The sequence below is a fragment of the Somniosus microcephalus genome, chromosome 13 (assembly GCF_052327205.1).
Source record: "Somniosus microcephalus isolate GS21.2 chromosome 13, FLI_Smic_1.0, whole genome shotgun sequence".
NCBI classification, from domain to species: Eukaryota; Metazoa; Chordata; class Chondrichthyes; order Squaliformes; family Somniosidae; genus Somniosus; species Somniosus microcephalus.
The window spans coordinates 48,814,263-48,833,323 of record NC_140999.1 but is presented as its reverse complement, the minus strand read 5'-3'; positions in this window follow the sequence as shown (position 1 = coordinate 48,833,323).

Sequence of the window (19,061 nt, the reverse complement as noted above, 5' to 3'; positions counted from 1 at the left end):
CCAAGACTGGTTGCCCTACATTGAATCTCCTTGTTGGCTTCTCATGGATGTGCTGGAATTGCTTACTCTCAACATCTCTTCGTACGTTTGGTCTGAGCAAATCCAGGCGAGATCTTAACCTTCGGTTAAAGAACATCATGGCTGGGGCCTGGTTGGTGACAGCATGTGTCGCATTCCGATAGGCGAACAGGAAATTGTCCACCTTGTGCTGCAGCGGAATGTTGTCATTGTACATAGCCTTTATTGCCTTCTTAAAGGTTTGTACGAACCTCTCAGCCAATCCATTTGTGGCTGGATGATACGGGGCGGATGTGTAATGCCTTACCCCATTCTTTTTCAAGAATCTCCGGAACTCTTCGGACACAAACTGTGGTCCGTTGTCGGAGCAAATCTGTTCTGGCAAGCCATTCCTGCCAAAAATGGTCCGTAGGACTGCAATAGTTTTCTCCGTGGTAGTGGAGGACATTTTGATGACCTCAGGCCATTTCGAGTGCGCATCCCCGGCTATTAAAAACATTGAGTCCATGAATGGACCAGCAAAATCAATATGCACCCGTTGCCATGGAGATGAGGGCCACTCCCATGGGTGTAGAGGGGCCTGTGGTGATGCATTTTGGACTTTCTGGCATCCTGAGCAGCTCTTGGTCAGGTCCTCGATTTGTTTATCGATTCCCGGCCACCACACATAAGCCCTGGCTGGGCTTTTAATTTTTACCCCTCCCAGATGACCCTCAGGAAGCTCATTGAGCACTCTATCCCTTAACTTGGGTGGAATTACCACTTGGGATCCACACATCAAGGTCCCCCGGCATACTGACAGCTGTTCTCTCCTTGTCGAGAATGCTGGCAACAGTGAGTCGCCATGTGCTGGCCATCCCTTCACCGTCAAATCATATACTCGAGACAGTGTCGGGTCATTTTGGGTTTCCTTTTCGATACAAGCGTTATTTACCGGTAGGTATTCAACTATAGTCGAATGGAATATTTCGACAGGATCCACTGCTGGTTCTTCCTCCGCAGTAGGCAGTGGCAGGCGTGATAGCCCATCAGTATTTCCATGCTGTTTCGTGCCCTTATATTCAATCTCATAGTGGTGCGCCCCTAGAAAAAGTGACCATCTTTGTAGTCGTTGTGCAGTCATCACCGGAACGCCCTTCTTCGGTTTAAAAATGGAGACAAGAGGCTGGTGATCAGTCAGCAAGGTGAATTTCTGCCCGTGCAGATAGTGATTGAAATTTTTCACTCCCCACACTAGGCTGAGGGCCTCCCTGTCAACCTGGGCGTAGTTACGCTCGGCTGAAGTTAGTGATCGTGACGCAAAGGCTATTGGCCTCTCTGAGCCGTCCGAGAATTTGTGCGACAGCACCACTCCAATGCCGTAGGGTGACGCATCACATGCCAACCGAATTGGTAATGCTGGATTGTAATGTGCCAATACCTCTTTCGATGTGATTAGTGTTTTGCTCTTCTGGAAAGCTTGTCTACATTCGTCACTCCACTTCCATGGCACCCCAGTTTGCAGTAGGATGTTCAGTGGGTGTAGTATTGTAGACAAATTTGGCAAGAACTTATGGTAGTAGTTTACCAGCCCGAGGAACGACCTCAGTTGTGACACATTTTCCGGTGCTGGAGCCTTGACTACTGCCTCAATCTTCTCTGGGGACTTATGTAACCCCTCTTTATCGATAACGTGGCCACAATACGAGATTTGTTTTCTAAAAAACTCGCATTTGGGGCGGTTAGCTCGGAGCCCATATTCCTGCAATCTAGCGAGCACCTGCTCCAGGTTGGCAAGGTGATCACTGTCATTTTCGCCCGTGACCAGGATGTCGTCCAAATAACACTGGGTCCCTGGGATCCCTTGCAGGACTTGTTCCATTGCCCTCTGCCAAATAGCCGGAGCTGATGCTACCCCGAATACCAGCCGGTTGTATTGGTAGAGACCTTTATGGGTGTTGATTGTGAGGTATTTTTTGATGCTTCTTCTACCTCCATTTGCAGTTACGCCTGGGCCAGATCAATCTTAGTGAAGCATTTCCCTCCAGATAGCGAGGCGAAAATATCTTCAATCCGCGGAAGTGGATATTGTACGGTGTGAAGGACCGGGTTCACTGTTACCTTAAAGTCCCCACAGATGCGAACCTTCTTTGGTTCCCCAGGCGTGCTGCTGAACGACTTTTTCAGCACAGGGATGATGGGTGTAGCCCACTCGCTCCAGTCTACCTTGGACAGTACACCTGAACGCTCTAGACTCTCCAGCTCTGCTTCGACAGCTGGGCGGATCGCATAAGGTCTGGCCTTAAAAAATTTTGGGCTTGCGTTTTCTTCAATTTTAATCGTCGCTGTCATGCCTTTTAGTGTTCCGAGTCCTTGCTGGAACACTTCTTTCGCGTCAGTTAGGATCTTTGACAGTCGCCCAGGTGTGACGTCATTATCCTTTTTGTCAGCCACAGTCAGTGCCTGTATGGAATGCCAATCCAGTTGTATTTTCTGGATCCATTCACGCCCCAGTAATGGTGGTCCTCCATCTTGCAATACATACTGGTCTAGTTTTGGTGTTTCCTTACCGTTATATGTAACGGTCACCCTTATTTTTCCTTTGGGGTAGACTTTTTGCCCCGTGTACGTCTTCAAAATAATTTTTGTGTCTCTCAAGAGTATGTGTGAGAATAGCCGCTTGTAGTCCCGTTGGTTTATGACTGTTACGGCTGATCCTGTGTCCAATTCCATCTTTACCTGGACTCCTGCTATCTTGAGAGTGACCCAAATGGTTCGGTGATCCTCCATTGTGATCACATTATGTAGTTTCAGACAACTCAGTTCCCTGCTTTCAGAGTCGTTATCACTCTTTTGTTCGTCTGAACTATTCTCCGTCATCTTATGGACCTTCTGGTACTTACTTCTGGTAGGTTTCTTATTGCTGGTTTTCTTTCCCGACCTGCAGACTCGTGCTATGTGTCCTAATTTTCCACACTGTCTGCACACTTTGGGCTAAAAATTCGGTGGCGCCGCGTTTGGAGCGCCAAGCTCGCCTGGGCGCCAGAATTTGTGCTCCGGCCAGAGCCGCTTGCGCCCTCCCGATATTCAGTGGGAGTGCCCCAAGAGGGACTCGGGGCGCTGCTCGAGGCTCCCCGCGTCCCGCTTGGGGCGCTCAAACTGAATATCGCCGCGCTACGTGCCACAGCGCCACATGCTGTGGCACGGCGCGCTGCTGTACTGCAGGCCTTCCTCCCCTTCTTAAGGGGGAGGGGCCTGCACCAGCGCGATCACCGATCGCGAGTGCCAGCAAAAGAGGCTGACACCGAGGAGAAGTGCCGGGCTTTTGGGACACAGCCGGCACTGCCCGGGGGGTGGATCAGGAGGCTGGGGAGGGCGGTGCGAGGAGGTGCTGGCAGGCGGCCACCGGAAAAAATGGCCGCCCTGCACCTCCACCTTAATTTGCGCCACTACTGCCACAGGTAGGCCCAGTGAACCGGTCGCGATTTGCGACCGGCGTTACAGAGGCGGGCGCGACCAAATATCGCGATCGGGGCGGGAGCGGGGCGCTGCGCACACCAATGACGTAATCGGTGGCGGCGCAACGCTACAAGCTAACGCCGCCATTAGCGCCCCGCTAAATATCGCGGGAGGTGTGGCCAGTGGCGCTAAAGCCACTGAGTGACCTCTTTGGGCGCTAACTGGTGGCGCAGCCCACTGAATTTCTAGGCCCTTGTCTTTGAACCAGCAATCATTCTGGTCGTGTGTTGTTCTGCCGCAGTGATGGCACTTCTCTGTTCCATATGACATTTCGTTTGTGCCATATTTTTGCGGTCTCTGTTGTAACTCTGCAGTGCCCCGTGCTGCTGCTTCATATGATACCGCAATGCTGAAAGCCTTTTCTAGCGTAAGGTCCTTTTCAGATAAAAGCCGTTTCTGGGTTCCTTCACTTTGAAGCCCACACACAAACTTGTCCCTTAAGGCATCTGTCAGTCCCGCTCCAAACTGGCAGTGTTTCGATAGTTTGCGCAGTTCTGTTAAATAATCAGCATTGCTTTCATCCTTATGCTGGTTCCGTTTGTGAAACTTGAATCTTTCTGCTATCAGCAGCGGTGTGGGGTTTAAATGTTCCTTTAGTATCGTTACTATGTCTTCAAAACTCTTTTCCATTGGCTTCGTTGGGGTTACTAGATTTTGTAATAAACCATACGTCTTTGCACCCATTAATTTTAACAGTACCGACGCTTTCTTGTCATCTGACACCCCATTTGCCTTGCAGTACACCTCTATTCGTTTGACATATGTAGTCCAACCTTTGACTTCATTGTCAAATGCGGTGATACTGCCACTCTTCGACATTTTGTGTGTGGTTTAAATTGGCGTCTCCCAATGGCTTAAAATGGCGTCTCCCGCGCTTTCCTTCCTCCCCCGCTGCTGCCGATGCCGCTCCCGGCGGTTCTCGTGGCAATGGCGGCGCCCTGTAGGTTTCGCGCGCTTCTCCTGCGCTGCTGCCAATGCCGCTCTTGGCGGTCCTCGTGGCAATGGCGGCGCCTCGCGGGTTTCTGCGCGTCTCTCTCTCCCTCTCTCCGACGCTGCTCGGCCCCTGAACACCGGCTGCACCCTGTGTGCTCTGCCCTCTCTCTCTCTCCCCTGTCGATGCTGCTCGGCCCTTTGCTGTGCCGCTCGGTCGGGCTCTAGCCCGCCGCTGCCCGGGAAGGGTCTGCGCACTACCTGTTGCCAGCCCGTTTCGCTGGACCACCTCGACTGGAAAGCCAAGCCTGGCTCTCGACAGCCTCCCCCGCAATTCTCGAGCCTCTGCTGGATGACTGGGCAGTTGCCCGTGGTCGACGCCCGAGTCTCTGGCCTTGACCTCCAATGCACTGATCTCCAGGAACGAATCCCCAGGAGGTGATGCAGAATTGCAGGTAGGTTCGAACCTGCCTCGTCGCCAATGTTAACTCCGTGTATAAGAAGACACAGACTGCGGAGAACGGTACAATAGGTGTTTACTCAACGTGGCTCAGACTGCAACTGATCTGTACAGATTACTACTCAGCGTTATATACAGGTGTGGTCACTGCCGGTACTACAGTATACATGAGCTGTAAAAAGTAGTTCCCCCCTTAAAGGTACATACATTACAGACATGGCCTGGAGCGTGTTGCACGGAGCAGTCCCATGCAATATGGTTTTAAATAGGTTCACGGACTCCCAGGCCGCCTGCCTTTTCTGCAGCCTGGAGGAGTCCCTGTTCCACGTATATACCGAATATGAAAGGTTGCAGCCCCTCTTTCATTATTTGAAGGGGCTGCTCCTCGATTTTTGGCTGCACTTCAGTTCCACGCTCCTGATCTTTGGTCACCCAGTGCGGAGGAGAGCGGGCAGATCGGAGGACCTCCTCAGATGACTGCTCCCGGGCCTGGCCAAAGTGGCCATCAACTGGTCCAGGCAGCGGGCGGTCGAGGGGGTCGTTCGGCCCGGTTGCCTGCCTTTCTTCCACGGCCACATTCTCGCCCGGGTGGCCCTGGAGATGGAGCATGTGGTGTCCGCCGGCACGCTCGAGGCCTTCCGCGACCGGTGGGCACCATGTGGTCTGGAATACATCATCACCCCGGCCACTGAAATTTTAATTTAATTTGTTAAGGTTCCTTTAAAGTTTTATTAAGTTACAATCCATTTGTTTAAACATCGAACCAGAAGAGTACACTAATTGTAGCAAACTTCAAAGGCAGGGTTTTATCACTCGTCAATCACACACAGGCCTTTCCAATAAAAAGCAAGACAAATAAATTGCATGGGAGGGGGCAAATCAATGGATTCTTAAGAGGCAGTTTAAGCAAGTGAAGTATTAAAGAGGAAATAGGTTATTAAAAATGTGAGGTGCAGATCTCTTGATAAAAGTAAGAATACTGTTCAGTGTGGTACAGAGCCATACAGTCTAGGAAGGTCCCAGGTTCAATGCCTGGTCTGTGCTGTTAGCTGATCTCAGCTAGGGTGCTACAATGGGCATCTCTGCCAATGGGCTTAGGAAAAAAAAAAGATGATCCACGACTCCCACTCCCGATCCCTAGCCAGTGATCACTAGCTAGTCTGCACATAGTGTCAGGGAGGATGTGATAAACGACAACTCCCTCCCTAACAGCACTGTGGGAGCACTTTCACCACATGGACTGCAGCGATTCAAGAAAGCGGTTCACCACCACCTTCTCAAGGGCAACTAGGAATGGGCAATAAATACTGGCCTTGTCAGCGACGCCCACATCCCATGAACGAATATAAAAAAACAACCTGCACTTATTTTCTCCATTAATGTAGAAAAGCATCCCCAAGTGCTTCACGGAGCCATAAGGAAAACAACGGACACTGAGCTAAAGAAGGAAAACTTAGGAGAGGTGACCTTGGTCAAAAAGGTGGATTTTAAGAAGAAGCAAAATACTGCGGATGCTGGAAATCCAAAATAAAAACAAAAAATGCTGGAAAGCAGGTCGGGCAGCATCGGCGGAGAGAGAAAGAGAGTTAACATGCTTGATTTTAACTCAGGTGCGGGGAATTTTCGGGTTCCCCGAATTTGGTGTTTCCCACATGACTCTAAATGGGTCTGTGAGATTGATGAAATTTTAACTCAGTTGGCCAATTGATTTACAACGTGTGGGAAGCCTTGGCAATTGTGTATTTCCAGTCAGAAAGTCGCAGAATATGACGTCATCATTGCTGCTGCTTTTAAGGTCCACAGCAAGCCTTGCTTCTTCTGCAGGCTTCCAAACTTGACCATTGAGATGGCACAGGAGCCTGCAGGAGCAACGGCCAGCAGGAGGGCAAGAGCTGCCCTCAAATTTGATGAGGCTTCACTCCAGGTATTGCTGGATGGTGCTAGGGCCCACAGGGAGGTCCTGTTCCCTTCTTCAGAGAGGAAGAGGCCTTCCAGTCAGACCAAGGCTGTGTGGCTATAGGTGGCAGGGGAAGTCAACTCCTTGGGGCTCACACGGCGCACCTGGATGCAGTGCAGGAAAAGATTCCATGACCTTCATCGCACTGGAAAAGTAAGTACTGTATGAAGTTTCCATCACCCTCAATCTGATCCCCATTGCCTTTCCTCACCAGCACTCAGCTTTAGCAATCTCTTCCTCCACATCCCACTTGACACTGACATCCATGCACCCTTACCCATTCCCTCTCTCTCTCTGCTCACATTCACATAACTATTCCACCATGCAGCCCTCACACTCGCTCTCACTCTGATGCTTTGAACACAACTGACAACACACAGGGCGGGCCCTTGGTCTTGCAACCTCACTCCATCTTTGTCTATTTCTAAGTATCTCTGCTATGCAATCTCTGCACTGACTCCTTCATTCTCACTCAACCTCCACTTGTCTCCCTCATTGCAGGAAAAGAGAGCTCACAACAGGAGAGAGCGAGTCAGGACAGGAGGAGGGCTGCCCTCATTAGCCCAGCTCACCCCCTGGGAGGAAAGCGTCCTGGAGATTGTTGGGGCTGACATAGATGCGGGAGTTGGGGAAGGAGAGACAGGTGCATCCCCGCAAGCTGGTGACAGAATAGTTTTCCATCTCTATCATTGGCATTGCATGAGTCGCTGATAATGATTCTGAAGCTACATCATATGGACTTATGATCATCTGCAAAATGCAATGTGCATGTAACCTTGGCATCACATCTCTAATTTTTTCCTTGACTCTCCCACAGGACCATTGAGAGCCCCCGTCCCCACTGTGCAGGAGGAAGAGCCTGAGCAGCCAGACTCCTCAGAGGAATCTGCAACCTCTGAGGGCGCAGCGTTAGCAGAAATAAGTGCACCCAGCACCAGTGCAGACACTCACACCTTGGTGGGACCTTCGGGACATAGAGTAGAGTTGTCACCTGGTGTATCACAGCTCACAAGTGAGCATCAGCAGATTGTGGAGACAGGGGCAGCAGTGGAGAGCGCTAGTTGGAGGGCGCAGGACTCTGCCAGCTCGGCTCAGCTGCATGTCGACCCTCTGCCTCTGGGTCCATCTGTAAGATCAGAGGTGATGGAACTCCATGCACAGATGCAGGAGTCTCTGGCAGGTTTTGTCTCTAGGGTCGCTGTGAGTGTGGAGCGAATGGAGGAGTCCATAGCGAACATAAGCAGAGCCTTTGTGGAGTCATTGGCGCATGAACGCATCAACAATGGAAAGGATGGCTACCTACATGGGAATGATTGCTGCCTCCGTGGTAAGGCTGGCTATGGTAGAGGAGAGGAGGGCTACGGCCATGGAGGAGGTTAGTCGCCAGGGTATGGAAAACATGGTGAGTGTTCAGAATAGAATGACATCTCTTGAGGAGCGATGGGCATCTATTGAACAGAGAAACCAGACCTTCATGGAAGTCCTTCTGAGTAGGACAGCCATTGCAGATACGGGTCCCCATGGCCCCCCTGATGTGCAGCAAGGTGCTCGCAAGCCACTTGCAGGCACTGAGGGGGACCTGACCCATGAGACGGAGGTTGGTGGCAGACCTCAAGGAAGTGGGGGCACCTCTCCAAGCCCTCACACTTCCATGCCACTGCAGAGCCCTTGGTCAGAGCCCCGCCGGAGTCCATACCCTACTGAGATAGACGTCTCAACTCCTGCACAGCCGCAGGAGCAGCAGACTGCTGACGAGCTCTCACAGGCTCGCCACCCCAGAGGACGCCCGCCAAAGGTGTCGAGACAGGAGCAGCAGGAAAGTGAGCAAGGGGCCTCCACATCTGCTGAAGCCACAGGGGAACCACTACTTAGGAGCACATGTAAGAGGAAAATAAAGCACAAGTAGTCACAAGGGTAGTCACTTGGGTAAAATGTTGTGTATTCTGTAAACATGCCCTCAGTTGCTTGTTTTGCATAAAAATTCTGATGGCAACTTTTGCAGTTGTGGCGTGTGTCATTTCGCGAATGGGGCTGGAGGTCCTCTAATGCCAAGAAGGGAAGGAAAAAAAGGCCTCCCATGCTTCTGGTAGATGCCTCAGTTGAGGAAGCGCTGAGTGAGGCTGGCGAGAGGGGTTTCGCAGGAGGTCACACTGGAGAAGTGTCTGAGGCTCCAACCTTTCACAGGTGTGGTTAAGCCTGGTAAAAGTTGTTCCAGCCCTGAAACAACAAAGTCCTGCCACCTGCAAATGATGGCTGATCAAATCTCCTCTTTAATGATTGACCTGCAGCTGATAGTCAGCAAGCCAATAGTGTTCATGCCAGGTTTCACAGGCGTGATCTCCACCAGGCGTGTTTTACGTGGGAAAAGGGTTAAACAGGCAGGGCCTGTTAAAATGGGATTATAAAGGCCAATGAATGCTGTTTAAGGGCCCTAAAGACCAGTCCCGCCTGTTGCAGACGGGTCTGATTCGGGACCATCAGACAGGCCTGGGTTAAAATGGCTAGGTGTCGGGAACCAGGCGGGGGGGTCCTGACCCCCAGGTTTTGCGATTTTTAACCCCCCACACGCCTTAAAGCCCACCTGACGGCTGAGTTAAAATCAAGCCCAACGTTTCAGGCCGATCTCCTTTCATCAGAATTGGAAGAAGTTAGAGATTTAACAGTTTATAAGCAAGTACAGAGCCTGGGAAAAGGGAGTTAGGGTGGAGTTAAGGAGGGTTTTAAAGGAGGAGAGGGAAGTGTTGTTCAGGGGCAGGTAAGTCACCACCTATATCTCAAGCTGGCTCCAGCTGAGAGGTGACTAAATCCAAGTGGCAGCTCCCATAGGGTGTGGGATTATAAGAAAGTCGCAACCACTTTGGGTACAACAGAGGTGCCAGTTTTTCAAGGATGCGAACAATGCCTAAACTCCCCTGGGGGCTCAGTTACATTGTGGCGGAGCCACCAAAGGACTCCGAGCGGTTGTGCATAATTCCTTCAACAGCAATGTAGTTACTGTCTGTGCCTGTACCTTTAATTACACTGTTTGACTGTACAATGTCTAGTTACCTTTACAGCGCGGTTTCAACGTGATGATGTCATGCCGTTAGTCACGTGATGCCCCAATTGCGGGAAGAAGGTGATGACATCATGACGTCAGTCTTCTGACCAGAGGATCAGTCCTCGTGGAGCCCTCAAGGAGAGTAGACCTGTAATTGATGTGTTCTAGCAGTTTCCAGTTTAAACTTGTTTCATTTCATTAAAGTTCATTGTTTTAATTGCCTGAGTCGAACTCAGTCTTTTTGATAGGAACCTCCGTTCCTACATTGGTGACCCCGAATTCTGCGAACGATTTTCGTGGAAGATTCAACATGGACACGAACGCCGTCACGCTGAAACTGCCACAGTTCTGGGAGCAACAATCAGACGCCTGGTTTATCCAGGCTGAAGCCCAGTTCGCCATTAGGAACATCGTCGCGGATCAGACCCGTTATTATTACGTGGTCTCCGCCCTCGACAGCGCAACTGCATCACGGATCATCAGCCTCCTCGGTAGTCCTCCTACTGACAGCAAGTATAATGCAATTAAGGCGCAGTTGCTTCAGGTTTTCGGGTTCTCAAAGTCGGAGCGCGCTCGCCGGCTCATCACGCTGCCCGGCCTCGGGGACTCCAAACCGTCCGAGCTCATGAGCCAAATGCTCATGCTCTTGGGTGCCGAACCAGAATGTTTCCTCTTCCGGGAGCTTTTCCTCTATCAAATGCCTGAACAGGTTCAGGCTGCCCTAGCCAGATCCGACATTACAGACTGCGCTTGCGGCCGAAGCCGATAAGATTTTCACGGTTACCCAGCAGTGCTGCGCGGCCATGAGGCGCCCACCCCCCACAGACGCGGTTCCAGCTCCTCCTACAGCGGGCTGGTGCTCCTACCACACCCGTTTTGGCGCGAAAGCCGATGCTGCCGTTCCCCCTGCAGTTTTTCGCCCCCAAAAAACCCAAGAAAGTGCAGGTGGTGTCCCTGGCGACGGATGACCAGGTCTAACGGGCGTTCCGTGGTGGCGATGGCCGTCAGATTTACGGGGAAACTCCTTTATATCACCGATTCCCTCTTGGGCCGCCGTTTTCTTTGTGACACCGGGGCGCAGTGTAGCATTCTACCTGCGTCGAAGCTCGACATGCAGACTGGGAACCTTGGTTTTTCCCTCGTAGCGGCTAATGGTGCAGCAATTCGAACTTTCCGAAAGCGGCGGGTCGAAATCTGTTTCGAGAGTCGGCGCTTCTTTTGGGAATTCGTCACGGCCACTGTCTCACAGGCTATCCTAGGGGCGGATTTTCTGTGTGCCAACAGCCTCCTCGTCGATGTCCGGCACCGCCGGCTGATCAACGCGGCCACCTTCCACTTGATTCCGTGCTACCACGGTACCTCCGTGTCGCGCTCCATTGCCTGTGCTTTCCCTCCTCCGGATGATTTCACGCGGCTCCTCGGGGAGTTTCCGGAGCTAACAAGGCCCACCTTCTCCTCTTCAGCAATGAAGCATGGTGTTGAACATCACATCACCACTACTGGCTCCCCGGTTTATGCGCGGGCTAGAAGGCTCGAACCCGGCAAGCTCGCGGATGCGAAGGCGGAGTGCAACACGATGGAGCGGCTCGGGATCATTCGGCGATCCAATAGTCCCTGGTCCTCGCCTCTCCACATTGTGCCGAAACCAGGCGGCGGCTGGCGGCCATGCGGTGACTACCGATGCCTCAACGAAGGCACCACTCCGGATCGGTACCCGATTCCGCATATCCAGGATTTCTCGGCCCAGCTAGTGGGAAATTCTATCTTCTCTAAAGTCGACCTCGTCCGTGGATATCACCAGGTTCCAGTGCACCCACAAGACATCCTGAAAACCGCAGTCATCACCCCTTTTGGCCTCTTTGAGTTCCTGCGGATGCCGTTTGGCTTAAAGAATGCAGCACAGGCGTTCCAGCGTTTAATGGACTCCGTTCTTCGAGACCTGCGTTTCATCTTCGTCCACCTTGACGACATTCTCATCGCCAGTGCCAGCAAGGAGGAGCACATCTCCCATTTGCGTTCCCTCTTTACGCGCCTCAGCCAACACGGTTTAATCATCAACCCGGCCAAGTGTCAGTTCGGCCTGCAACAGATCGATTTCCTGGGACATCGCATAACATCGGACGGCGCCATCCCTTTGATGATGAAGGTTGAAGCGGTTACCTCTTTCCCGCGGCCGTCGACAGTCAAGGCGTTGCAGGAGTTCCTGGCGATGGTCAACTTCTACCACCGTTTTGTCCCCAAGGCGGCTCAACTCATGCAACCTTTGTTCGGGGCTCTCAAGGGCAAGTCCGGTAAAGATCCAATCAGCTGGACAGCCGAGATGGTCCAGGTGTTCGGCGACACCAAGAAGGCTTTGGCCAACGCAACCATGCTGGCGCACCCACTTCCAGGTGCCACCATCGCACTTACCACCGATGCAGCAGACTACGCCATCGGTGCAGTGCAAGAACAGTGGGTCAACGGCACGTGGCAACCACTGGCGTTTTTCAGCCGTCAACTACGGAAGAATGAAAAAAAGTACAGCACCTTCGATCAGGAGCTACTGGCCCTTTTCCTCGCCATTCGCCATTTTCGGTTTTTATTGGAGGGGCGTCCCTTCATGGCTTTTGTCGACCACAAACCCCTTACGTTTGCCATGGCCAAGACCGCCGAACCGTGGTCCGCTCGTCAACAACGTCACTTGACATTCATTTCCGAATTTACCACGGACATTCAACATGTGTCTGGTAAGGACAACCTGGTGGCGGATTGCCTCTCCTGTGCGACGGTCCACGCGGTGCACCTGGGGATCGACTACGCCCTCATGGCTGCAGATCAGGCCTCGGGCTCTGAGGTCCAATCATATAGAACCGTTCCCTCTAGCTTCCAAGCGACCGTCATTTTCCAGGCCGCAGGCGCCACGCTCCTTTGTGACGTCTCCATGGGCTTTCCTCGACCTATCGTGCCAGTCACATGGCGCCGGAAGGTTTTTGATGCCATACACGGGTTGTCGCACCCTGGGATGAAGGCTTCACAGTGGCTTATGTCGGCTAAGTTCGTCTGGAAAGGTATGCACCTTGATGTCCATGACTGGGCTAATACCTGCGTCATATGCCAGAAGGCCAAAGTCCAGCGTCAGTCAAAGCTCCAGTGGTTGCGTTCACTGTTCCGGAGCATCGTTTCGACCACGTGCATGTGGACCTTGTGGGGCCGCTTCCGCCTTCTCAGGGTTATACTCATATCCTCACCATAGTGGACTGCCCCACTAGGTGGCCAGAGACAATTCCTTTGGTTTCCACCACTTCGGCAGACGTTGCTAGAGCTTTCATCTCCTGGTGGGTTGCCCGTTTCGGGGTACCGGCGGACATCTCTTCTGACCGCGGGCCGCAATTTTCCTCGGAGCTTTGGAACGCTGTGGCTCAGGGGCTCGGCACCAAACTTCATCGCACCACCGCCTATCATCCACAGGCGAACGGCCTTTGCGAGCGATTCCACAGGTCGCTTAAAGCCTCTCTTCGGGCCAGTCTTTAAGGTGCAGGATGGGTGGACAGACTTCCATGGGTCCTTTTGGGTCTTCGTACGGCGCCCAAAGATGACCTACAATCGTCTTCAGCTGAACTCGTCTATGGCCAGCTGCTCCGAGTACCAGGGGATTTCCTCCCTTCTCCCACGGAGCCATGGTCCGCCTCCCAGCAACTCGTTCGCCACCAGGAAGCGGCCAGATGCTTCGCTCCGATACCTACGTCCAATCACGGTTTGCAGAACTCCTACATGCCACCGGGACTGAAGAATGCGGAGTAGGTATTCATCCGCCATGACGCTCACCGGGATCCGCTCAAGCCCCCTTACACTGGTCCTTTCTGCGTCATCGAACCAGGAGACAAATCCTTTTTGGTCAACATCGGAGGGAAGCCGGATTACATCTCGGTGGACCGATTGAAGCCGGCTCACCTGGACCTGGACCACCCTGTCGTAGTCGCTCAACCACCCAAACGTGGCTGACCGCCTGCAGCCGCCGCACCAGATTAACCAAAGCCGCCTGCCAACTCAACCGTGCTCGCCGTACCTGCTCAACCACAACCAACTGCCAACTCAACCACCGGTCATCAACTTCCTCTACCAGGGTATCGAAGTCGGCCGGACAGGCTTGTCAGGCCTCCTCCTCACCTCACTTTTTCTGTTAAAGACAATTCTGGGGGGGCGCATGTGGCGGAGCCACCAAAGGGCTCAGAGCAGTTGTACATAATTCCTTTAACAGCAATGTAGTTACTGTCTGTGCCTGTACTTTTAATTACACTGTTTGACTGTACAATGTCTAGTTACCTTTACAGCGCGGTTTCCACGTGATGACGTCATGCCGTTAGTCACGTGATGCCCCAATGGCGGGAAGAACGTGATGACGTGAGTCTTCTGACCAGAGGATCAGTCCTCGTGGAGCCCTCAAGGAGAGTAGACCTGTAATTAATGTGTTCTAGCAGTTCCCAATTTAAACTTGTTTCGTTTCATTAAAGTTCATTGTTTTAATTGCCTGAGTCGAACTCAGTCTTTTTGATAGGAACCTCCGTTCCTACAACAGAAGCTAGTTTATAACTGGTCTGTACAGGTCAGGAAGCTCCCAGCTGCTGCGCACCATTAACTGTTGTCTTAGCTTTTGGGGGGAGTGGGGGAACTCAGGCAGTTGGTAGTCTGTTCCCAAGCTCTGCTGGAAAGGGCATGTGTCTACAGCTGGTGATAAGATGGAGCTCAGCTGTCATGCTCTCCATGGGTAACTGTCCTGCTGTGATCTATATCTATGCTCCTATGTAACTGAGCACTTTATAGGACTACCAGCAGCCATGGAAATATACTGCAGCAGGAGTCAGTGGCTTAGGGGAAGAAAACAAGAGTTGACTTTTGTGGCAATGATTTTGGTACATTTTCCATTACAATGTCACCACCTTTAAAATGTTTGGCAGACAAAGAGTATTTGGCAACCATTTTTGGATAGTTTATGCACTTTAATACAGAATCACACTAACCTACATTTGTTATTATGGTCCTAACCACACATGAAGGTGGAAGAGAGACAACATTACACAGGCCTGAAAAAGAAAAATAGTCATCACCTTCCGCTCAAGGAATGCGGTTGGGAGGAGCAAGAAAGAAGAGGACATATACACAATTTTGGTATGTTGGTGGTTTTCTTCTACAGTTATTTACATATAAAATTTGCTTTAAAATGTTAATTATGCAAGTAATACTAATATAAATGTCAAAAACCGGACAGAGGACACCAAACCATTTATATATGTATTAAGTTAATATCCAATTTTATCTGCATTCAATAAGGCTCTGTAAGCAAACCTACACATTTTGTGATGTGGTCTGCAATAAAAACCTCATTGTTAATTTAAATGTTCTTATCTCTGCAGATGATCTATCCATCTAGCTGATATCTCTATCACAGCCACTATCATATCCAAGAAACAGGATCACCAATGAGGAGCTTACTAAAGGGGAAAAAAGCCCTCAGAGTTCATCAATACTTGCCCCATTCACTGGATACTGCTACCTCGGTTGGGGATTTTCGCTAGTGGATACTTGTTCTCCAGCAGTACAACAATAACGGCATGGAGATGGTTTCAGTGTGTTTCTCTCTTCCCCTTGCATTCCTGTTTACAAGACTGGCTTGCGTTCGAAAATTATAGAGGCCGGCCTCATCAACATATTCATTCTTTTTGCTGCAGGATATTCAGAGCACAAGCAGCAAGTTCCACCTCATCTGTAACTGGTCATCCCCTCAAAAAGAAACCAGAGGAAAACTAGCTTCAAAAATGAACTTCCAGCTGTGCTGGAGACGAGATCTGAAATTGCGGTCGGAAGCTGCCCGCGGGCAAATGCCTCCGATTACAAGAAAAGTACGCACCTACCTGCTGCCTGGTATCTTCAGACTCTTGCGGTCCTGGGCCTGCAGGCGTAGGCTTGCGTAAAGGCCCACTTATCCTGCAGCGCATACGGTTCGCAAGTGTCCCTGGGATTACATGGGCTGGCCCAACCAATCAAAAAGGGGGATTCCCATTATGCTTATCGGGATTCCATTTACGTACGGAATTCCCATAAGCTTGAATAGGAATCCCCTAAAAAATACATTTTCACACACCCTAAATAAAAATAAATCATCACATGTTTAAAATTAATTAAAATACTATTTAATTAAACAATTAAAACAAATTTAAATTTTAGAATAATAAATGTAAACATTTTTAAACGGGCCAAAAATAAATGATTTTATTTTGATATTTAGTTAAACCCTTATGCTGGTAAAAAGAAGGCCCTACGCGTAAGGGTTTCGTGGGCAGTAGTTGGGCAAATAGCCCCACTCTCTGCCAGCGAATGTCCATTTCCTGCACATGCGGTTGATCTGTTAAGCTGCAACTTGACAGATCGCTAGTTCTGGATTTTTGCACAGCGCATGCAGAAACCCGGAACTTGCGGGGCATTTACAACTGCGTACGCAGTCATAGGCCCTGTAAACTCCGGGCCAATATGTTTTGGTGGGTAACAGGTTTGCTTGTGGCAGTGTTGTGATGCTCCCCTGCCTTGTAAACAGTTGGGATTTTTGGAAGTGGTTGCAAGTCATTTTTACTTCAGGAAGATGTTGAGATTTAATTCAAACTGGAAGTGTGTGGCGGAGCCACTGAATGCCTCTGGGCAACTCTATATAATTCCCTTTAACAATGTTCTAACACCAGCCTAAGCCTGTACCATTGTGTTAGACATTACTGTGTTTTGTATATAGTGTTTGTATGTACGGGGCGTGGCCCCTTTAAGAGCGCGGGCAAACGCGATGACGTCACGTCGCAAACCACGAGACTGTCCGGGCAGTCCTCGTGGAATCTCCATCTTGTTAAGACCTGTTTTCGTGGTTCTCCTGTATCGATCTGAACAAACTGTTTGAACTCGTTTAGTCTGACATTAAAGACCTGTTTGATTGATCTCCTGAGTCAACCTCAGTTATTGGTCCAGACTGCACTCCACTTCAGGTTGGCTTGTCGGTAACCACCAAATCTTCGCACCCCTGTACCCTAAAAGGTTTTATCTCCCAAAGATATTTGTGATCTATCTCAGACTCCAATCTTAGCTTGTACTTCAATCTCAAATAAAGAGCGGGGACAAGTGGTTACACAATGTCTCGTTAACCTTTTGTACCCTATCATGTATGTAATTTAAGTTGATCTAATTATTTCAACCCAACAGAAAAAACCCCCAAACTGCCTGAGTTGAGCTTACTGATGAGCAGAGCATTGGGAGATTAGTAAAATATTAATTGAACGAGGTCACAAATGGCACTGGAAGAAGTAATATATCCCGAGATTTGTTACTGCAATACCCAACCTGATATCACTAGGTCACTGAGAGATAGCATAGCACCATGAGGCTGTACAATATCTTCCCACCCCCTCAAAAGAGAAACTTCACCACAGTTAAGCATAAGAGCTAAATAGCCAGTCTGGCAGATGCACTTTAATAAGGATAGTTAGAATAAGTATGGGAGCAGGGAAACAAAGGAGTATTTGTTTAACATAAACTGGTATAGTTGGCTGGTTAGGAAAGAGATCCAGAGGTTATAATGGATAAGTATGAAACATCAGAACACCGAGCTTCAGTTTAAAAACCCCACAAATTCTGCTGGTTGCATTAGCAGAGGAATAATAGTATAAATGAAAAGATGTATTGCTGCTGCCTATAGCATTGGCATCACTGTATCTGGAGTACAGTGTTCAATTCTAGTCACCTAATGGAAAGTCATTACTGAGATGATAGAGGGGTAAGACAAAGTTGGGGTATTGGATCTATATAACAATATAGTACATATTTAGATATAATGGGGGTGGGGGTAATTTCTGCTCTCTTTTTTCTAATTAAGCTGAAACCTGCCCCTTATTAACAGGAAATCTGCCCCATGGCAGCTGAAGCCCTAGTTAAAATTATGTTATAACTTTTAATAGCAAATATAAATGATAGAACCAAGGCCCACAATTCACATGCTACAGGTGGCTGTTTCAGTAGCACACCAGAAAGTCTCAATTCGCACCATGATTATATAAATCCTATCCCATGGCTGCTCACTCCCTTGTCTCTATCCCCCGCCCCCCAAGGCTAATCATTACAAATGCAGCATAGGAAAAGAGACATTAAACTAGCAGTTAAGGGAGAAAGCCATTTTGCAATTTGTTTGACAGAGAAATATACACTTTTATATATTGGTGCTGTTTACTACTTCTTAACATGGCAAGCTGGGGGAGTGGGTAATGGGGGAGTAGTGGATGCTGCAGGCTGGGGGAGTGAGTAATGGGGGAGTAGGGGATGCAGCAATCTTGGGGAGTGGGTAATGGGTGAGTAGGGGATGCAGCAAGCTTGGGGAGTGAGTAATGGGGGAGTAGGGGATGCAGAAAGCTTGTTGAGCGGGTAATGGGGGAGTAGGGGATGCAGCAAGCTTGGGGAGTGGGTAATGGGGGAGTAGGGGATGCAGCAAGCTTGGGGAGTGGGTAATGGGTGAGTAGGGGATGCAGCAAGCATGGGGAGTGAGTAATGGGGGAGTAGGGGAATGCAGCAAGCTCGGGGAGTGGGTAATGGGAGAGTAGGAGTTGCAGCAAGCTTGGAAAGTGGGTAATGGGGGAGTAGGGGATGCAGCAAGTCTGTGGAGCGGGTAATGGGGGAGTAGGGGATGCAGCGGATGCAGCAAGCTTGGGGTGTGGGTAATGGGGGAGTAGGGGATGCAGCAAGCTCGGGGAGAGGGTAATGGGGGAGTCGGGGTTGCAGCACTTTTCCTGCAGGAAGAGACATCCAAACTTACTTTAAAATTCAGCTTATGCAGGGTGTGTTTTATGGATGGTAAGTACTTTCAGGAAGGGCTCGAGACTATTTGGTAGTTTTGGCAATTCATTTTCTCTAACAATTAGAGCTGGTGTAACAGAATCCAAGGCTTTGAGTAATCTCAAGTGGGAGATGCTTACTCTGCAACTGTTAAATACCTAACCTAAGAGTGCTCACTGATACTGGATATTTGAAATGGGAAGTTAATACTCCCATTTTGTTTCTAATTAAGTGAAGTGAATAGAGTGAAGTTATCGGGTTATACCAGGTAATGACCACAAATCCTTCATTGTGCATTGTACAATAGTGCTGCTGGGTCAATT